Source organism: Hemiscyllium ocellatum, assembly GCF_020745735.1.
Source record: "Hemiscyllium ocellatum isolate sHemOce1 chromosome 27 unlocalized genomic scaffold, sHemOce1.pat.X.cur. SUPER_27_unloc_6, whole genome shotgun sequence".
Lineage (NCBI taxonomy): Eukaryota > Metazoa > Chordata > Chondrichthyes > Orectolobiformes > Hemiscylliidae > Hemiscyllium > Hemiscyllium ocellatum.
Window position 1 is genome coordinate 870,449 of NW_026867515.1, and position 20,807 is coordinate 891,255.

General features: G+C 45.1%; 1 protein-coding gene and 2 non-coding genes across 3 annotated transcripts in view; 1 reads left to right on the top strand and 2 right to left on the bottom strand.

Moving 5' to 3' along the window:
• Nucleotides 1-20,807, bottom strand: part of LOC132808475 (gastrula zinc finger protein XlCGF7.1-like) — a 506,159-nt gene that overhangs the window by 328,392 nt on the left and 156,960 nt on the right. The window lies entirely within an intron of this gene.
• On the top strand, nt 1,153-1,224 carry trnak-uuu (transfer RNA lysine (anticodon UUU)). The gene has a single exon. It is a non-coding gene; the product is annotated as a tRNA-Lys (tRNA).
• trnan-guu (transfer RNA asparagine (anticodon GUU)) lies at nt 20,122-20,195 on the bottom strand. The gene has a single exon. It is a non-coding gene; the product is annotated as a tRNA-Asn (tRNA).

The following is a 20,807-nucleotide window of genomic DNA, read 5'->3' on the forward strand; positions in this document are numbered from 1 at the left end:
GGAGAGGGTGCAGAGAAGATTTACCAGGATGTTGCCTAGACTGGAGAATAGGTTGTACGAAGATAGGTTGAGAGTGCTAGGCCTTTTCTCCATGGAACGGCGAAGGATGAGGGGTGACTTGATAGAGGTTTATAAGATGATCAGAGGAATAGATAGAGTAGACAGTCAGAAAAGTTTTCCCCGGGTACAACAGAGTGTTACAAGGGGACATAAATTTAAGGTGAAGGATGGAAGGTATAAGGGGGATGTCAGGGGTAGGTTCTTTACCCAGAGAGTGGTGGGGGCATGGAATGCGCTGCCTATGGGAGTGGCAGAGTCAGAATCATTGGTGACCTTTAAGCGGCAATTAAGCCTTGTTATCACATCTTCTGCTGTTACACACGACTTATTGTTAGCCAGGAATAGGCTCCATTAACAGTTCGTCACCCTCCTACACAGATCATTATTCACTTCTTTGTCCTTCCAATGTTCTCCCTCTGAACTGGCGGCAAAGAGAGCAATGTGGACTGCTATCCCAGAGCCAGCTGTTTGTCCCATCTCCAGGAACAGGGTGGAGAGATAAATTGGGGGGTGCTGGGCCAAAGGTAGCAAAGAGTACAATAGGTGAACGGGGGTGAGGATGGGGGTGACAAGTCAGGGAGCAGGGTGGAGCGGATAGGTGGGAAGGGAGATTGGCAGGTAGGACAAGTCATGAGGGCAGCCCTGAGCTGGAAGTTTGGAACTGAGGTAAGGTGTGGGGAGGGGAAATGAGGAAACTGGTGAAGTCCACATTGATGGCCTGGGGTTGAATTTATCCGAGGCGGAAGATGAGGCGTTCATCCTCCAGGCATCGGGTGGGGAGGGAGCGGCGTTGAAGGAGGCCCAGGACCCGTATGCCCTCGGTAGAGTAGGAGGGGGCGTTGAAATGTTGGACCAGAGGACGATGGGGTTGATTGGTGCGGATGTCCTGGAGATGTTCCCTCAAGCGCTGTGACTTGACTCTGCGAGGAATCGCCAGTCTCCCCAAAGTAGAGGAGACTGCATCAGGAGCAATGTATACAAGAAAAGACATTGTTGGATGCACAGGTGAAAGTCTTCTTATGACCGCGGCCCGGATTCGATTTCCGGGCAGGGAAGAAATTTACAGTAGAGCTGTCAGCCAGCTCTGTCATCTCCCTGGTGGTCTAGTGGTTAGGATTCGGCGCTTTTATCGCTGCGGCCTGGGTTCGATTCCCGATCAGGGAAGCAGTTTTCAACGGATTTTTTGGCTACCCATTCTCCTGAAATGTGCTGTACAGTAACTTGTTGGTCTTCGCAGTGACTGGCTGCTGCAGTGTGTATGGCTCGTTGAAATAGTGTCCTGATTCAGGCTTGTTTGTATGTTTAGGGATGATTGCTCCTGTAGCTAAGTTCTTGGCTCGCGTGTGTTGTCTTCCTGTAGACGCTGTTTTGAATATTACCATTGACTGTTCGCTCTACTATGATATCTAGAAATGGCACTATGCTGTTGTTCTCCTATTTTGTGAATTTTATGCCAGTAAGGAGATTGTTGATGGTGTTGTAGGTTTCCACTAATTGTTTCAGTTTTTGATGACTGTGTCATCGCTGTAGCTGACCCAAACTTTGGGTTGGATCGTTGGAAGGGTTGTTTGTTCGAGTCTCTGCATTATTGCTTCTGCTAGGAATCCTGATACTGGTGGTTTCATGGGTGTTTCATTGATTTGTTTGTAGGGCTTGTTACTGAATATGAAGTGTTTGGTTAAGGCACAGTTCCATGCGCTTGACAGTGCTATCTTTGCTAAAGAAGTTGGTGCTGTGTTTGTGTCTTTGGTTCTTCGAATAGTTTCTTCAGTTTTCTTTGGCCACGTTGATGTTAATGGATGTGAGCAGGGCTGCTTTGTCAACTGACATCAGTATTCCATCCTCTTCTATCTTCGGGTCATTGATGTTCAGGAATTCTTGGGTGGAGTAAATGGAGAGGCGTGAATCTTCGACTTGGTGTTTTAGTCTTCAGTGGAGGCCTTTGACTAGTCTGTATTTGGTCTTCCAAGTGGTGAGACTATGGCCTGAGGGGGGCTCCTGGTTTGAAGAGGAAGAGAACAACAACAAAGTGCCATTCTTAGATGTCACAGTAGAGCGAACAATCAATGGGGAACTTCAACTAGAATCTACAGAAAAACAACAAACACAAACCAAATACTTAACCACAGAAGCAATCATCCCAACACCCACAAACAAAGCTGCGTCAGGACATTATTTCAACGAGCCATGACACACTGCAGCACAGAGAAATTAGGAAGAGCACAAGAGAAATACGTATATAGTGCATTTAAGGAAAACGGGTACCCAATAAACCCAGTCCGCCGATTTCTCAGTGATGCTTCCAAGCTGACTCTCAAAAATTCGGTTTGTCCTCCATTCTTTCCTGTTTGTTTTTTGTGCGTTTTGAAAGCTTTTGGAATCCTCTGACTGAGTATTGGAGTTGGGAAGTTATGTTGTGGTTGTAGAGGACATTGGTTAGACCGCTTTGGTTTGCAATTCTGGTCTCCCTCCTATCAGAAGGATATTGTGAAATCTGAAAGGGTTCTGAAGCACCAATGGGTCCACAGAGGGGAAAAGGCCCTTCTGCTGCCCTGAGTGTGGGAAGGCCTTCAGTGATTCCTCTGCCCTGCTGACGCACCAGTTGTTTCCACACCGGGGAAGGCTGTTCTCCGGCCCTAAATGCGAGATGGCCTTCAGCAGTTCTTCCCACCTGCTGAGACAACAGTGGGTCCACATTAAGGAGTGGCCTTTCTTCTGCCCCGAGTTCAGGAAGTGCTTTGCTCTTTCTTCCGACCTGCTGGCCCATTGCTGGGTCCACATGGGGGAGAGGTCGTTCAGTTGCCCTAAGTGCAGGAAGGCCTTCAGCAATTCCTCAGCCCTGCTGAGGCACCAGTCCGTCCACACCGGGGATAAGCTGTTCTCCTGCCCCGAATGTGGGAAGGGCTTTACCCGCTCCTCCACACAGCTGATGCACCAGCTGGTCCACACGGGGATGGGGGTGGGGTGGAGGGAGGAGGCCATTTTGCTGCCCTGAGTGCGGGAAGGCCTTCAGCAATTCCTCCTCCCTGCTGAAGCATCAGTGTGTCCACACTGGGGAGATGCCCTTCAGTTGGCCCGAGTGTGGGAAGAGATTCATGTTTTCCTGCAACTTGCAGAAGCACCTGAGCGGGCACCAGCGCTCCCAGCAATCAGATCCCACCGGTGACGTGCCTTGGGTCACCTCCCAGGACTGAACCCTCTGGCAGTTCTGACACTGGGTGCAGTGGGAGAGTAGGTGGGCTGTTTTTGTTTTCTGCTGGACTGCAATTGCCTCCCCTACACCCAACAACCACGAGGACTAGGTTAATTTAGGATATCAGGTCAGCATGGACAAGTTGGACCGAAAGGTCTGTTTCAATGCTGTACGTGTCTCTGACTACTGGTCCTGATGTAAGTTTAAAATAGACTCCAAGTAACTTGGAATTTTTCAATCTTGTTGAGCTCACCTCCTGAAAAGTTTCAGATGAATGCCTCTGAGTGATGCTGCTTAAACATGCTCAGTTAGACAAAATATGCAATCAAGTTCAACACAAACGCAGAGTTGAAGAAGTCAGAAGTCAGAACACCAAGGGGACCAAAACTGGTCACAATATTCCAGGTGCGGCTTCATCCACGTCCTGTATAACTACAACATAACTTGCCAACATCTATACTCAATTCCCTAACTGATGAAGGCCGGTGTGCTGAAACCTTTCTTCACTGCCTTGTGTACCGATGTTGTCAGAGATATATAATCGACTTTAAACTGATCCATAATCCAGCTGCTGGGAGCACAGAAGCAGACTAGTGCTGCGTGAGTATGCTGGGCAGATAACCTTGAGGTCGATGGCTAAAAACCATGTGATGTCTCTGTAAGCTGCTTTCATTTGCAAAGGTGCTCTGTTCTGTATCTTGCCTTCGCATCTGTTTCCCAAAAACTTCTTCAATGGAGGAGTGGCAGCTGGAGCCCAGAGGTTCAACAACCCCCCGGAACTGGAGGAAGGTCCGAGCACCAAGAAGCTGGGGGTAAGGCTGGAAGCTGGATTTGCTCAAGGCTTGCATTTTTTACTCATTTAAATGGTACCTACTGTATGGGGCTATGGTTTACATTAAAACTGGAGGATCATATCAGAATGTTTATATTTAGCTGTGGTAGTTGGTAAAATACACCCCCTGGAGGAGCACCTTCTATGATGCTGCATTTCTTACCTTCTGCCCTTCCTCCATTTCTTATCTCGCATCTTGATTTTATATTGTTTTTGGTCAAATTTAATTTCATATTTATCAGACTTGGTATTCACTGTGTGCTATTAATTTGTTTGTTCGAATATTGTAAGTCAAAATTAATGCTGTAATTTCATTTCTGATGTCAGAGTTTGACATTGAATGTGCAGGTATGAATACCAGTAAGTTGTGAAAATAAATCAAGAACTTGTGGTTTTTAACAAAAAGAGCAGTTCGCTGATATTCATGGCATTATCTCATTTGGGTGTGATGATTCAAATCTGACCAACAAACCGTTTCATGCAGTCACACAATTTAATTAAATTTTTCTTTAATTTAATGAAAGAAAATAACTCTGGCAGGCTAAGATTTATGCAATCTATTCATAAGTTAATGGCCATTGCTCGCAATATGGTCTCATCTACATTGGGGACACTGGATGCCAACAAGCGTAACGTTTCAGGGAACAGCTCTGGGTCAATGACACTAAACGACCAACGGCCCTGTAGCTGAACACTTAAACTCCCCCTCACATTCCACCAAGGACATTCAAGTCCTGGGCCTCCTCCACTGCCAAACTCTTGCTCCCCGACGCTTGTAGGAAAAACACCTCATCTTCTGCCTTCGGAACCTCCAACCACATGGGATCAATGTAGATTTCATCACTTTCCTCATTTCCTCTCCCGTACCTTGTCTCAGATCCAACCTTCCAATTCGACACCAATCTCTTGACCTGTCAAACCTGTCCACCTTGCTTCTCACCTATTTGCTCCACCCTCATCTCTGACTTATCACCACCAATTGCTGCCTCCATCTACCTATTGCACTCCCAGCTACCTTCCCTCCAGCCCCACTTCCTTCCCATTTATCTCTCAGTCCCCTTGGGCCACCCTTTATTCCTGATCAAGAGCTTATGCTCGAAACCAAGACTGTGATGAAGCAACATCCTCAATAAATAGGAAATAGCTTCCATGTCAGATTTCATCCCCTCTTCTGTTTCCCAGTTCTTTCAGAAATAAGAAAATTCTTTTTCTTCCACTAGGAAGTGGTCTTCCACTTTGCGCTGTCTGAAGTGTTAAGCCACACCATTACTTCAGCCACCTTTTAAGAATCCTTTCAACCTGTTTTTCTAACAATTGTGGAGGTGACCAAAAGCAAACATTTCACTCCTCCTTAATGTCCCATTTCTCCTCCTATCAGCCATTTTGTCATGTTGTCTATGTTACATGCAGCCGAGTGCACTTGGTTTCTGAATTGAAATTGGCCATTGAAGTGAACAGGATTAATATTTATCGATGGCTAACTGTGTTTGCACTAACTGTAATTATCCACCAATACCATGTCTTTTGTTCCACCAAAACTGGAAACAATGATCTGTATTTATATTGCAGTCGGATGTAGAAAATCATCCCAGCGATCTTCCCGTTATTATAGTTTACTGAGGCCATAACAGTATTGCGTGGCAGTTTGATGTGACTAAAACTTGCATGGAAAGAATGTAGATTGATGAGATGTCAAAATGGCTGAGTCTCTGGCCACAATCGATCTGTCTGGCTTGATTATATGAGTGGCGGCTCTTCAAGAGCAATTTTCACTCCATCACTTCAACCAGCAAGAGGAGATAAGTGTGAACACAACATTCCAACTGTGACATATACGCATTGCTTCGATGTTATTGATCAAAATCCTGGAACTCGATCCTGAACCTTCATTATAGACCACATCATATTTGTGAAGCAATTTAAGAGGCAGCTCATCACCACTTTTTCAAGGACAGTTTGGGAAGACTTGCTGGCAGAGCCAATGATATTCTCATGGTATTGGAGACAGTCTAACCGTATGGATACATGATTGGCTAACCAATGATACAGTAGGGATAAGGGGCATGTTCAGGATCACAACTTGTAACTGGCAATGTGCCACAGGGATCAGGGCTGGGGCCAAAATTATTTACATTATGGATATGAATTACTTGGATAAGTGAAGTGAATGTACTATTGCCAAGACTGCAGTGGAGACAGTTGATTGGAATGCAGGTGGTGAGGATGACATGGAGAGGGATATAGACAGCTTAAGCAAATGAGCAAAACCTTGGACGATGGAATAGAATGTGGAAAATGAGGTTGTACACATTGACAGTAGGAAAAGTGCTGAACGTTTAATGGAGAAAGCTGCTGAATAGGAGGATTTGGCAGCTCACATCCATGAACTCTTCATCTAAGTTGAGTCTGTAATAGGGAAGGCAAAAGGGAGGATGGCCTTTAAATGGAGTATAAAAGTGGGGAGTTTATAGTGAACCCCCGCCTGGAGGTTTGGATTGAAAGTGCAGTGAAGATTCAACCAGCTGACAGTGGATCTGAATCACATATGTAGATTAGACCACTTTCGGACAGCAGGAAACCAGATAAGTTTTCACAACAAACCACACCGGTTTTATCATTAGACTCTTAATTCCAGATTTATATTGAATTCAGATTCCACCATTTGTCATGGCAGGTTTTGAACCCAGGTCCCCAGAACATTACCTGGGTGAATAGTCTGGTGACAATGAAGTAGGCCATCGCCTCCCCTGAACACATTGGCTTATTGTTTTAGAGGTAACAAAGGAGCAAGAGGTTTCAGCAGCTGCCAAGTTGTTGATATTACACAAGGGAACATCAGCACTCTCAGAAACGGCACATACTGAAGCCAGTGTCCTGTATCAGAGGTAAGGGCTCGGCAACCGTAAGAAATAGCAACAGGAATACGCCATTCAGCCCTAGAGCCTGTTCCTCCATTCAGTAGGATCGTGGCTGATCTGGCATTCCCCACATCCACTTTCCTACCCTTTTCCCGCAACTGTTCATCCTCCGACTGTTCACGAATCTATCTTTCAAATGTGACATTAAGGCTGTCACTGGGGTGGTGGTGGTGGCGGGGGGGCGGGGGGGAGCGGTGGTGGTGCGGGGGGTCAGATCGAACTTTGGGACTAAAATAATGGCTTCACACTTAACAATATTTAATTCAGGGAATGTTTATGGTAATCCAACCCTGGAAATTGGGCAGGCATTCCGATGAAATTATTGGCAAATTATGAATGACAGTGGAGTTGGGAGAGAAGTGGTGTTCAGGCACAGCTGGATATCATCAGTATAGATGCCAACACCAGCAGCTACGGTTAAACAATAAGAACGGAAGACTCTAAAAGCAGACCCTCCCTGAGGATACAGCGTTTTTGGAGAGGGTCAGTACTGTCGTTAACTGATGAACGCTGTCCGCAGGTCGACGAGGGAATGTTCATCCCTGTCACCGTTACAAAGGATGTCAAATATGACCTTGATAAGACCTGTTTCAGGGGCGGAAACCAGACTCGAGGGCTTCAAACACAGAATTCTGGAAAAGATGGGAATGGCTAATTCAACAATGTTACATCCAAACCAACACTTCCATTGGTGCGATAATAACAGAAGTGTTTCGGTTTTTATTTAGAAGATTCTTAGCAACACTGAGTAAGAAGCAACAAAATTAACACAAGAGATACTGCAATCCCTACAATGTGCCTGCACCCATTAGGAGGCCATCTGGTGTTCACTTAACTGTCTCCAAGGGGCAATATTGGAAATGATTTACCCAGTTCATAGCTAGAAGAGGGCAGACACACACTTCTTGATACAAACATACAATGGGCGGGAGTAGGCCATTCGGCCCTTCGAGCCTGCTGCAACATTCAATAAGATCATGGCAGATCTGAATTCAACGTCAACTCTGCATTCCTACACATCCCGACAATCTGTCATCTACTTGGTTACCAAGAACCTATTTACCTCTGCCTGAAAGATTTTGAATCCACTGTCTTTTGAGGAAGACACACAACCCTCAGAAAGAAAAGAAATCATCCTCATTTTTGTCTTCTACTTTTAAAATATGACCCTCTACTTTCAGATATTAAGATAGGGATATAAGCTTCATTCAAATAATACAGTTAACTATCTCAAAGTGCTTCACATGAACATAATGAGAATTCCTTTTAAAATCACAAGACCGGAGCACAGATAAAGACAGGTGACCAAAGACTTGGTCAAAGGGGCAGGTTTAGGGCAATCTTTAAACAGGTTCAATTTCCCAAACATCAGAGGACAAAGACGTAAAGAGCAAACACAAAATAGCAAAGGATGGGAAGCAACAGTGTAATCCAGGCAAGCGGTGAGATGTGAATAATTCAAATCATAAATGGGGAACACAAAGTTCGTCTCAGTAAGGTATCGATGGCTCTGAAGTCAATTGTCATGAAAAAAACATGTTCATCAATGTCCTTTCAGGAGGGAAACTGCCACCCTTACCTGGTCTGACTTACATGTGACTCCAGACCCACAGCAATGTGGTTGACTCTTAAACTGCACGTTGAATTGGCTTAAGCAAGATGCCTTGCAATTAGGGATGGATAACAAACATCAACCTTGTGAAAGTGTCAGAACAGAAATTGCTGGAGAAACTCAGCCAGTCTGGTGGAGAGTGAGAGAGAGAGAGAGAGAAAGAAACAGAGCAAATATCCTGGCATGAGTCCAGAACAGATGTGAAGAAGGGTCACAGCACTTGAAATGCTAACTCTGCTTCTCTCTCCACATGTGCTGCCAGTCGTATTGAGTTTCTCCAGCAATTTATGCATTGTTGTGTTTCAAATCTCCAGCATCTGCAGTTCTTCATTACACTGACTTAGCGAAGCTCAAATCCCATAAAAGAATAAAGCAGAAGGGCTGGAATCACTCAGCAAGTATGGCAGCAGCTATAGAGATAAAAACAGTTAGTTCTTCGGGTCATTGAATGATCTTAGATCAGGGACAAGCTTTTGGGGAAGCTACAAGAGTAAAAGGCACTGGTGTAACTTCAACATCTGGGAGAACTCTCTCAGCCATGGGGGTCAGGCTGACTCAGCATTCTGGTCCTGCTCATTACCTGTTACCTGCTCCATTTGTTGTTCTTGTTATATTTCTACATGGTTGACACAATCCTATGTTTTAAAATGATATTCCAAACAGACAGGAATTTTCCATGTAAGTAATCATACATTAGAGGGTTTGGAACGTGAATGTAACTTTTAAACAAAAAGCATTTATTCATACATGGGGTGTGGGCATCGCTGGCAATGCCAGCATTTTTATCCATCTTTAATCGCCCTGTGGTTGGTTGGAAAAGTGAATGAAGGTGTCTGAGATTGTATTGATCAGCACAGCAATCTCAAAAATGGGTGTGTTCAGGGAGAAGTATCCTCCATTTCCACAGCCAAGTCTGCATCCACTTCAATTATAGATGCCATCTAAAACACCCAGGATAAGGAAAGCATGGGATTACAATCAGAATAAAGCTTCCTCTACTCTTAAATTGAAAGTGAAGCTACCTCAACACTGTCCCCAACAAACACTGCCAAGACAGATGCAGCATTGGGTTAGATACAGTGTAAAACTCCCTCTACACTTCCCCATTCACACAGTCCCAGGACGATGACAGCAAAGGGTTAAATAAACAGTCGAGCTTCTTCCATTCTGACTGATACTTATACGTTCTACGCTAATCCTCAAGGAAAATTCAGAACTGAGACTATTATCTGGTACTGAATTTACACATCCTAATGGGAATGACAGCAACAGAAAATCATGTAGTGAAACACAGATAAAACACACACAATATACAACAAAACTAGACTGTAATTCGGATCAAAGACATTTAAATGACAGGAGACATAGTCCCTGCAATGATCAAAATATGAGCTGAACAACTTTCTCTCTTGAACAATATTCTCTGGGAATGCAATGTCCACCTCACCGCTGCCTGGTCAGTTCCTCTGCTCTCGTTCAGGGCTGAGTTGCGGCTGACCACATGGTGGCGTGGTGGTCAAGAGATTAGACATTAAGGTCAACTTGGATTGAAGGCATCCTGTATCATGGCAGTGAGGTCGAGGGTCGCTGCTTTACTCAACTTATAATCGAGAACAAGGCGATGTCAGGCTGGGCTTGTATCAGTTTGAGTTTAGAAGAAACAAATTATCTGATGGAGCTGTATAACGTCTGGAGGGGACTTAATGTTAATGTAATGTCCACTCATTTCCACCCAGAGATTAGCCTCTCATTTAAGATAGGAGAGTCTTGTTTTTCTCTCAAGTGCTCCCGAGTCTTTGAAGTTCACTTCTTTAGAGAGCAGCATGTGGTTGTGGCACGGTGGTGAGCACTGCTGCCTCACGGCATCAGTGATCTGGGTTTGATCCCACCCTCGGGCCGACTGTCTGTGTGGAGTTTGCACATTCTCCCCTTGTGTCTGCGTGGGTTTCCTCTGGTGCTCTGGCCTCCTCCCAGAGTCCAAAGGATGTGCAGGTGAGGGTAGATTGAACATGGGAGATACAGGGATCGGGTTACGAACTGGATTTGGTCGGGGCGGTCAGTCAACATTTACTCGATAGGCTGAATGGCCTACTTGCACGCAATTGACCTACATCAGTCAATAGTGTACACTTGCTTTATGGTTACCGACATCAAATTACATTCGTGGTTTTGGTTATTTCATCTCTTACGTTATCGTATTCAACCAACTACAGCATCTAGAAACTTGCTTAATTACAATATCCAATGTCTTCAGAGTACTTTTTCTTTTTGTCACGACCATTATCTTGATCTCTGACGTGTGACCTCTTCATTTCTGTCAAAGTTCCTTATTTGTCCCTACATTGTCATGGTTTTACTTTGTCGAATGTCTTCCTGGCTTTTGCAGTTAACACCCTATATTCTGCCCTCGTCAACATTTTTCCTTACAATTCTGTACTAAGGATTTCATGAAAAACCTCAGAGTGTGGTGAGACAGTGGAACTTCCTACCACAGTGAATAGTTGGATTGGAAGACATTACAACTAAGGATAAGTAACCCAATACAAATGAATGTCACTGTCACCAGATTCACAACAGAGTGAAATTAAAACATGCAATGTCACTCCATTTCTCAACTTTCCTAACCGGAATTGATGAAGAACAGATCTTGCACATCAACATTATAATTTAAACAAAAACTATAAACACGGCAACTTTTCCAGGGCAAAATTAATGAAAATAATCTAATTAATTGCAATGATTTAAACTCTTTGATCAAGTCCCCCATCACCTCAGAGACAGAAACTTAAGCGGCAAATTTAGAAAGATTTTTTTAATACTTACCAATTCAAACAAACAGTTTCCAACAATGGTTTGCCAAGCCTTTGTGCAATCCTTGGACTATGACTTTTTCACAGACGCGTAACTGTAAATCTAATTTAAAAGTCACTGCTGAATGTGAATAGACACCCCAAAGTATTCAGCCATTTTTTACAGGCTGGGACTCATTCCCAGAAAGAGCCAACAATTCTTTAACTGGACAGTAGAATCTAGAGAGAACAGCTCCTGGGCTCAACAAGCAGCAACGCCGAATGGAAGCAAAGTTGGCGGCGGGGCAAGGTGGGGCAAGGGTATAAATCAAAAAAGCCCACTGACTCTCCCACTGCAACACACACTGTCAGAATGCACAGGGGCTCAGTCCTGGGAGTGACCCACAGCAGTTTGATCAAGAGAACCACATTTGATGAACAGATCTTGCACACCAGAATTAGAATTCAAACAAAAGCAAACAATTCTGAATACCACAAATTTACTAGGGCAAAGTAAAACAAGATAATCCAGTTGATAGCTATGATTTAAGCCCTTTGATCAAGTCCCCTACCATCTCATAGACAGAAACTTAAGGTGTAAATTAAGGAAGCGAACTTTTAAAATTATCAATTCAAGCAAACAGCTTCCAACAATGGATGTTGGGCAATCCTTCGACGATGAGTTGTTCACAGGCACATAACCGTAAATTTAATTTCAAAGTCACTGCTGAATGCGAATGGACACCCTGAAGTATTCAACTATTTCTTACAGACTGGGGCTCGTTCCCAGACAGAGCCAATAATTCTTTAACTGGACAGAAAAAAAAACTAGAGAGAACAGCCCCTGGTCTCAATGAGCAACAACGCCCACTGGCGCACGACAGCATAAAGCTAAAAACTCCGACCGACTCTCCCATTATAAGCACTGTCAGATTGGGCAGGGGTTCAGTCCTGGCAGTGACCCACAGTAGTACCACCAGCAGAATCAGATTGTTGGGAGCACTGGTGTGCCCGCTGGTGCTTCTGCAAGGCGCAGAATGATGAAAACCTCCACCTGCACTCGGGGCAGGTGAACGACCTCTCTCCGGTGTGGCCCCGCCTGTGTCTCAGCAGGTGGGAGGAATTGCAGAAGGTCTTCCTGCACTCTGGGCAGGGTAAGGGCCTCTTCCCCGTATGGTCCCGAAGGTGGGATGCCTGGGTAAACCCTTCCCGCACTTCAGACAGGAGAATAGCTTACCCCCAGTGTGGACCCGCTGGTGCCTCAGCAGGGCAGAGGTATCATTAAAGGCCTTTCCGACTTGGAGCAGCTGAAGGGTTTTCTCCAATATGTGGACACGGCGGTGGGTCAGCAAGATAGTTGAATACCTTCCTGCTTTCGGGGCAGGCGAATGTCCTCTCGCCTGTGTGGACCCGCTGGTGCCTCTGCAGAACGGAGGAACTGCTGAAGATCTTCCAGCACTTGGGACATCTGATGGGCCTCTCTCCCATGTGGACCCCCTGGTGCTTCAACAGGCAAAAGGAATTGCTGAAGCCCTTTCCACACTCGGGCAAGGGAAACGCCTGTTGCTCGTGTGGACCCGCTGGTACCTCTGCAGAACGGAAGAATTGCTGAAGACCTTCTCGCACTCAGGGCAGCTCAAGAGTCTCTCCCTCATGTGGACCCGCTGATGGCCCAGCAGGTGGCAGGAATTGCGGAAGCCCGTCCCGCACTCAGGGCAGGAGATCGGCCTCTCCCTGGTGTGACTGCGCCCATGAATCTCCAGGTCAGAAGGGAAACAGAAGCTTTTCCCACAGTCGCCACACTTCCATGGCTTCTCCAAGGGACGGGATTCCTTGGCTTTCTCCATGACCAAAGCTTCAGCTGCACACAAACGCGAGTACAGCATCTCCCTGCCGTGAATTCCTCTTCTCAGTCTGTATAGCGCTTTCTGGCTCCACAATCAGAGTGCTGCAACAGTCGGGTCTCTCTTCCAGTCTCACTGATGCTGAAAACGTACTGAAACAGGAACCAAAAAGCTTGGTTCCTTCTCACAGAATCAGAGTCGAAAATTGTTATAGTGCCGATGGATTCAGTGACTGTCAGACACTGACGTGAAATTGAGGACTGGAGAGTCAGAGTCACAGTCAAAGTGCAATGCTGGAAAAGCACAGCAGATCAGGCAGCATCTGAGGAGCAGTAGAGTCAATGTTTCAGGCAAAGCCCTTCAGCTATTGATTTTGAAACTTCTGTCTTCAGATCTTCAAATAATCTGTAAAAAGAGATTACAAAAATCATCACTGTCAGTCCAGGTTAGAAATTCCAAACAAGCAATTCTACTTTCCGCAAAAGATTCTTTTCTTTTTCCAAAAAATTTAAAGCACCATCCCACCCTCTCTCAACCCTCTATTCTCACTCCGCTCAAACTAATTCTCCTGACGGTACTGATTCAGGAACTTACAGAGACCGAAAAGTGAAAACATCATGATAGACACCTCTGAATTTTGGCTACATCTACCTGAAAGCTAGCATCTTTCATGACATCTAGGAGTGAGTAAGTCTGCTTTTGGGAAGCAAAAAAAATGTCAATTCAGGGTGAAACTTCAATGCAGCTTCTTGAGAAACCACCAGACACGAAATGGTTAACATCTGGGGAGGTGGACGTGGGGAGCTGAAGGAAATGAGATATCACCGACACCAGACAGAAACTGAACACACAGGCATGGCAAACATTACAAGCAAACCAGAGTCATAGAGATACACAGCACAAAAACAGGTCCTTCGGTCTAACTCATCTGTGCCGACCAGATAGCCTAAATTAATCTCGTCTCATTTACCAGTACTTGGCCCATATCCCTCTGAACTCTTCCTATTCATATACCCATCCAACTGCCTTTTAAATGTTATAATTGGAACTACACCCATCACTTCCTCCGGCAGATCATTCCTTACACTTGCCTCCCTCACCCCAAACATATTACCCTCCTTTTCTGGACTTCTCCCATCCCAGGGAAATGACCTTGTCTATTTACCCTATGCTTGCCTCTCATGATTCGATAAACGTCTGTAAGGTCAACCCGCAGCCTCTGGTATACCGGGGAAACAGCTCAAGTAATGCACTACGTTTAGTTGTAGCTTCACACTCACCAAACCTTCCTCCCGTGTAAAACACTGTTTCCCTCCCCCCACACTCTCCATGGGAAAAGCCAAGAGCTCTGAGTTTCTGGAGTTGGGGGAATGCCACGTAGAATTCCTACAATGTGGAAATACGCCATTCAGCCCAACAAGTCCACACCGCCTGTCCAAAGTGTAACCCATCCAGACACATTCTTCTATCCCATTATTCCACATTTACTCCTGACTAATGCACACTGAGGGCCCGTTTAGTTCTGCCAATTCACCAGAACATTTTTAGATTTTGGGAGTAAACCAGAGCACCCGGAGAAAACCCACGCAGACACAGCGGGTAGAACGTGCAGAAACCAAACAGACAGTCGTCCCAAGCCTGGAATCGAACTCGGGTCCTTGGTACTATGAGGCAGTGCTAATCACTGAGCTATCGTGCTACTACTGTGGGCAGAACGAGGTGGGGACTGGGACTTTTGTTAATTGTACCACACAGTGGATTGTTGAGTAAGGATAAATCTCACGCGATCTCGGGAGAGCTAACCAACTGGGTACAAAATTTAGAAGCGCGTTGTTGTAGATGCTGGAATGCTTCTTGAAAATAACCAATGATGGAGATCACAGTTGGTCAGGCAGCGCTGTGCTACTCTATGACTGGATAGTGTGGATGTGGAGATGATGTTTCCACTCGGAGAAGGGTTGAGGATGCCAAGTCATTGAGGGCATTTAATACAGAGATAGGTTCTTGATTAGGAAGGGGTCAAGGGTTATGAGGAGACGGCAGCAGAATGGGATGGAGAAACATATCAGCCGTGATCGACAGGTGGAGCAGACTCGATGGGCCAAATGGCCTCATCCTGCTCCTGTATATTATGGTCTTAAAGCTGGGCAGATGACTTAAGGGGTTCTCACAAACTATTTCAGAATCCTGAAGAGGAGTGGTTGGACTCGAAACTTTAACTCTGCTTTCTCTCCACAGATGCTTCCAGTCCTGCTGAGTTTTTCCAGTGTTCTCAGTTTTTGTTTCAGATTTCCATCATCCACAGTTCTTTGTCTTATTTATCACAATCATTTCTTGCTCTTCCCAAGTGTTTGGAACTTCATCTCCCTGATCTACAAACTGTTCACTTACCGTAGAAATGACCACTATCTCGTTATCAGAGTAGGTCACTTTGTTGCTAAATGATTGCCCAATTCTGTGACCAAAATAATTGCATTCGTAATTACTTACACCAGGGACTCTCAATATCTCAGGCAAGAACACAGCCAGATTATTTCAGACAGTACATTTATGTGATTTGATACAATTCCTTATTCCCTACTTTACCAGGATGTTGCTGGGAATGGAGGGTTTGAGTTAAGAAGAAGCTGGAACATTTTTCCAACGGAGCCTAGCAAGTTGACAGATAACTTTATAGAGGTTTTTAATATCAGGAGAGGTATAGATAAGGTGTCATTTTCAGGGAGCTCAGAATATTTTATTGCCCCAGAAGGTGTAAAAGGGGGCCAAAGTTTCAGCAGAAATCAAGCAGAGCTGAGAACAGACAACATCCAGCTCTGTGGGAACAGGGAGATCAGCTGACAGAGAAATCAGGACCTGAAATCCGAGCTGACATCAGACTACCGTGTTATCAGTGTTTTGATTAGCAGTGCCCATCCTCTACCGTTACTGAGCTTCCCACTCGTCTTCAATGCCACGTATCCCCTCGATATTCCGGTCCAATCCTTATCATTCTGAAGACATACCTCTGTAAGGAGTCTCAGATCAGAATTATTCTCTTCAACATGTGCAGTCAATTAATTCGCTTTTGTTACAATGCAGCACACATTCACATACTGAGCTTTTAGTTTTAATTTTTGTGATGGTTAGAATCCAGTTTTGATTGCTAGTACATTTATTCTCCTTGTCCCTTTCTCTCATTCTCTGATGTTTATTTTCCACATCACTCCATTTCTCACCGGCCTTGATTTGGATTCGCCATGTTAAATTGCCCAGTGTCCAGGGTTGTGCAGGTTAGGTGGGTTAGACATGGGAAACGCAGGGTTATCGTTTCAAAGTAATAGAAGCAGTAGGCCATTTGGCCCATCGACCCTGCTCCGCCATTCATTAAAATCATGGCTGATCTATCAATCACCTCAGCTCCTCCTACTTGCATTATCCCAACTACACTTAATTCCCTTACCACGCAAAAACCCATGCAACAGTGTCTTAATGAAGCTGCTTTTACTGCTTCCTTGGGCGCAGAATTCCATAGATGCACCGACCTCTGGGAAAACCAGCTCCTCCTCATTTCTGTCCGAATTCTGCTCCCCCCTAATCTTGCAGCCTAGTCTCAACCGCCAGCAGTAAAGACCTGATGAGATGGTGATGGTGGAATGGTTGGGAGGTGTGTCTGGTTGGTGTATTTTTGGAGGGCTCCGTGTGGACTCGATGGCCTGAATGGCCTGCTTCCACACTGTAGGGATTCAATGATATACTGCAGTTATTTTTGCCCCAGATCACAGCACCCAGAATGCCCCATCTTCCACAAATCGAAAGACAAATCCCACCCTGCCCTCTTGTATGTGTATTATCTAAATGCTTAATCATTTCTAGTGAATACAGCCCACACCTCCCACTGCTGCCAGCGACCTTTACAATGCTGAAGAAACAATGCAATGCCTGCAGTACTGAAAATAGTAAGGCTTCTAACGATACCAGTTACTGATTCACTGTACCTTCTGATTGACAGCATTGGAAATACAATGTTGGAGCCTGACAGAAATGAACAATTTAAACAAAAACCGACCTAACCCTTCACTAGGCTCCCCGCTCAGCACACTGTACTTACTGCCGGTAAACCTTAAAACACTACATCCCAACAGTGCAATGAATTCCCACTTTCTAACAAAGTCCTGGATGTCACTCACTCAGCTGCTATCTTAAAAAAAAGAAGATTTATGCTCCTCGTAAGTGCAAAACATCTTTGAAAGCTGCTTCTGAAAGTCCACTCTTCACAGCGACATTTTTGCTTTCACCAAAGATCATTAGAGTCATGCAGTACGAAAACAGACCCTTCGTCCAACTCGTCTGTGCCAACCAGATATCCAAAATTAATCTCGTCCCATTTGCCAGCATTTGGCCCATAACCTTCTAAACCCTTCTTATTCATATACTCATCCAGATGCCTTTAAATATTGTAATTGTACCAGCCTCCACCATTTCCTCTGGCAGCTTGTTCCATGCACACATCATCCTCTGCATGAAAATGCTGCCCCTCAGGTCCCTTCAAAGTCTTCCACCCCCCCACCCCCCCTCCCCTCACCTCAAACTTATACTCTCTACTTTAGGACTCCCATATCCTGGGGAAAAGATCTCCGATATTCACCCTATACATGCCCCTTATTAACTTCGAATGGTCACAGACGCTCCAGGGAATACAGCCCCAGCCGATTCAGCCTCTCCCTGTAGCTCAAACCCTCTAACTCTGGCAACAACTTCCTAAATCTTTTCCGAACCCTTTCACTTTTCATAACACCTTTCCGACAGCATAACACCTTTCCGACAGCAGGGAAACCAGAACTGAGTGCGGTATTCCAAAAGTGGCCTTTCCAGTGTCCTGTGCATCCACAACGTTACCTCCAAACTCCTATAACTCAGTGTTCTGACCAAGAAAGGAAAGCGTACCAACGCCTTCCTTGCTATCCTATCTACTTGCAACTCCACTTTCAAGGAACTATGAACCTGCTTTGCAAGGTTTCTTTGTTCATCAACACTCCCCAGGAATTTACCATTAACCACATAGGTCCTGCCCTGATTTGCTTCATCAAAATGCAACAGCTCATATTTGTCTAAATTAAACTCCATCCGCCACTCCTTGGCCCATTGGCTCATCTGATCAATTACAATTTATGTCAAACTTTCTTTCCTCTCTTATTCCCTCAAAGCTGAAAATCTCCATCCTACACACTCTCCCTCCATTCTCACTTTGTTGAACCTAATCCCTGCTGTCCTCATCCTGAAGGGTCTGGTTCATGCTGACTAACAGGCCCACACTCAGGGGGGAATCTAACTGAAACGTACAGAATATTGAACATCCTGGACAGAGTGGAAATTGGGAAGACGTTTTCATTGGGAGGAGAGACTAATACCCATGGGCATAGCCTCAGCATAAAGGGAGAATGGAGATTAGGAGAAATGTCTTTAGCCAGAGAGTGGTGAATCTATGGAATTCATTGTCACAGAAAACTGTGGAGGCCAGGTCACTGAGTATGTTTAACACTGGGATGGAGTATCAGAGGTTGAGAGTTGCGGGGAGAAATTGGGAGAATGGGGCTGAGAAACGCAACAGCCAGGATTAATTGGGAGCAGGAGTAAACCACATGATCTTTCCAGCCTGCACCAGCATTGAACACGTCATAACTGGATATGAATATACCTACATCTAGGGTGGATAGGCTGGAACTTTTCTCACTGGAACATAGGAGATTGAGAGGTGACCTTGTCGAGGATTATAAAATCATGAGGGATACGGATGAGGTGAACAACAGGTGTCCTTTCCCTCAGCTGGGGGTTTCAGGATCAGGGAAGCAAATATTTTGAGGTGAGTAGAGAAAGATTTTATAAAGACAGGACAAGGATTTTTTTTAAGAGAGTGGTCTGACTGCAGAATGAATTTCCAGAGAAAGTCATAGAGTCATAGAGATGTACAGCACAGAAACAAACTGTTTGGTCCAACTTGTCCATGCCGACCAACTATCCCAACCCAATCTTGTCCCACCTGACAGCACACGGCCCCATATCCCTCCAAATCCTTTCTTTTCATATACCTAACCAAATGCCTTTTAAATGTTGCAATCGTACGAGACTTCACCACTTCCTCTGGCAGTTCATTCAAAAAACGCACCATCCTCTGCGTGAAAAAGATGCCCCTTAGATCTCTTTTGCATCTTTCCCCTCTAACGCTAAACCCATGCTCTCTCGTTCTGGATTCCACAACCCGAGGGAAAAGACTTTGTCTATTTATCCTATCCATGCCCTTCATGATTTTATACATTCACAGTTACAACGTTTAAAGGACATTTGGATAAGTACATGAATATGAAAGGTTCGCAGGTTTATGGGCCAAACACTGGTAGGTGGGACGAGTTTAGTTTGAGGATGTACTCAGCATGGACTAGGTGGATGAAGGGTCTGTTCAGTGCTGTCTGACTCTGTGACTGACCTGTACTGGTCTTAGAACCATTTTCTTATCTCCCTCCAAAACCATCCACTTCTTTGTTGTTCAAAACTCAGATGAACTTAGCCTTGAATATGTTCAATGACCCCACTTCTGAACTCAATTCCTCTTCGTAATATATCACTTGCCTTGCTCATTGCCTGCTGCATCTGCCCGACAACTGGCATTGACTGGAGGGTCTCTGAGACCCCTTTGTACATCCTTACATCATTCCTGATGAAGGGCTTGTGCCCGAAACTCACTGTCCTGCTCCTCAGATGCTGCCTGATCTATTGCGCTTTTCCAGTGCCACATTTTTCGACTTTCACCTCTTCTCCTCACTTTCTCCACATTCCAATATATCATCATTTAAACAATGCACTGATTTTGTTTTTTAAAAAAAAATCAAAACACTCCGTCCCTGGGTGGTCTCGAACCACCAACCTTTCGGTTAACAGCCGAACGCGCTGACCAATTGCGCCACAGAGACAGATGCCAGCACTATGCCCACAATCTCTTTGAGGAAGTTACTATTCAATTCATAATTCATATTGCACCGTCCAGAATTACCATTGTCTTCTATCAGTTTTACTTTTCCTTTATAAAGCCTTGGACATTCATTGTGGAGACATGGGGACAGTGTGATCCCACCATCTGCAGGCACATCCATGTCACGAGGAATTAGCTCTCCAACACCGGGGCCATTGCCCTCCGAGCCTTTCAGTGTTTTGCCTCTTCCCGAATTTTCTCATTGGCCCGGAGCCACATTGCGACACTGCACTTGCCATGTGTTTGCCAATTGAGACACAGACCTGGACCAACTTCGGGAAGAGGCAAATCACTGAGTTCTGAACAAAAACCGTAGCACACTCAAAACGTCGGCTCTGTTTACCTTTCCACAGATGCTGCTCGACCCGTTGGCTTTCTACAGTATTCGCTGTGTTTGTTCTACACAAATGCTGAATTCCATTAAATAACTTCAAACCCTGTCCTCTGGTAACTGACCCTGGTCAGTGGTAATAGGTTCTTCTGATCATTCACCTGCCCAGTCCCACCACTTCTTCTCCCATCATTGCTAACAGCCCCTAGAAATCTCCAGTTA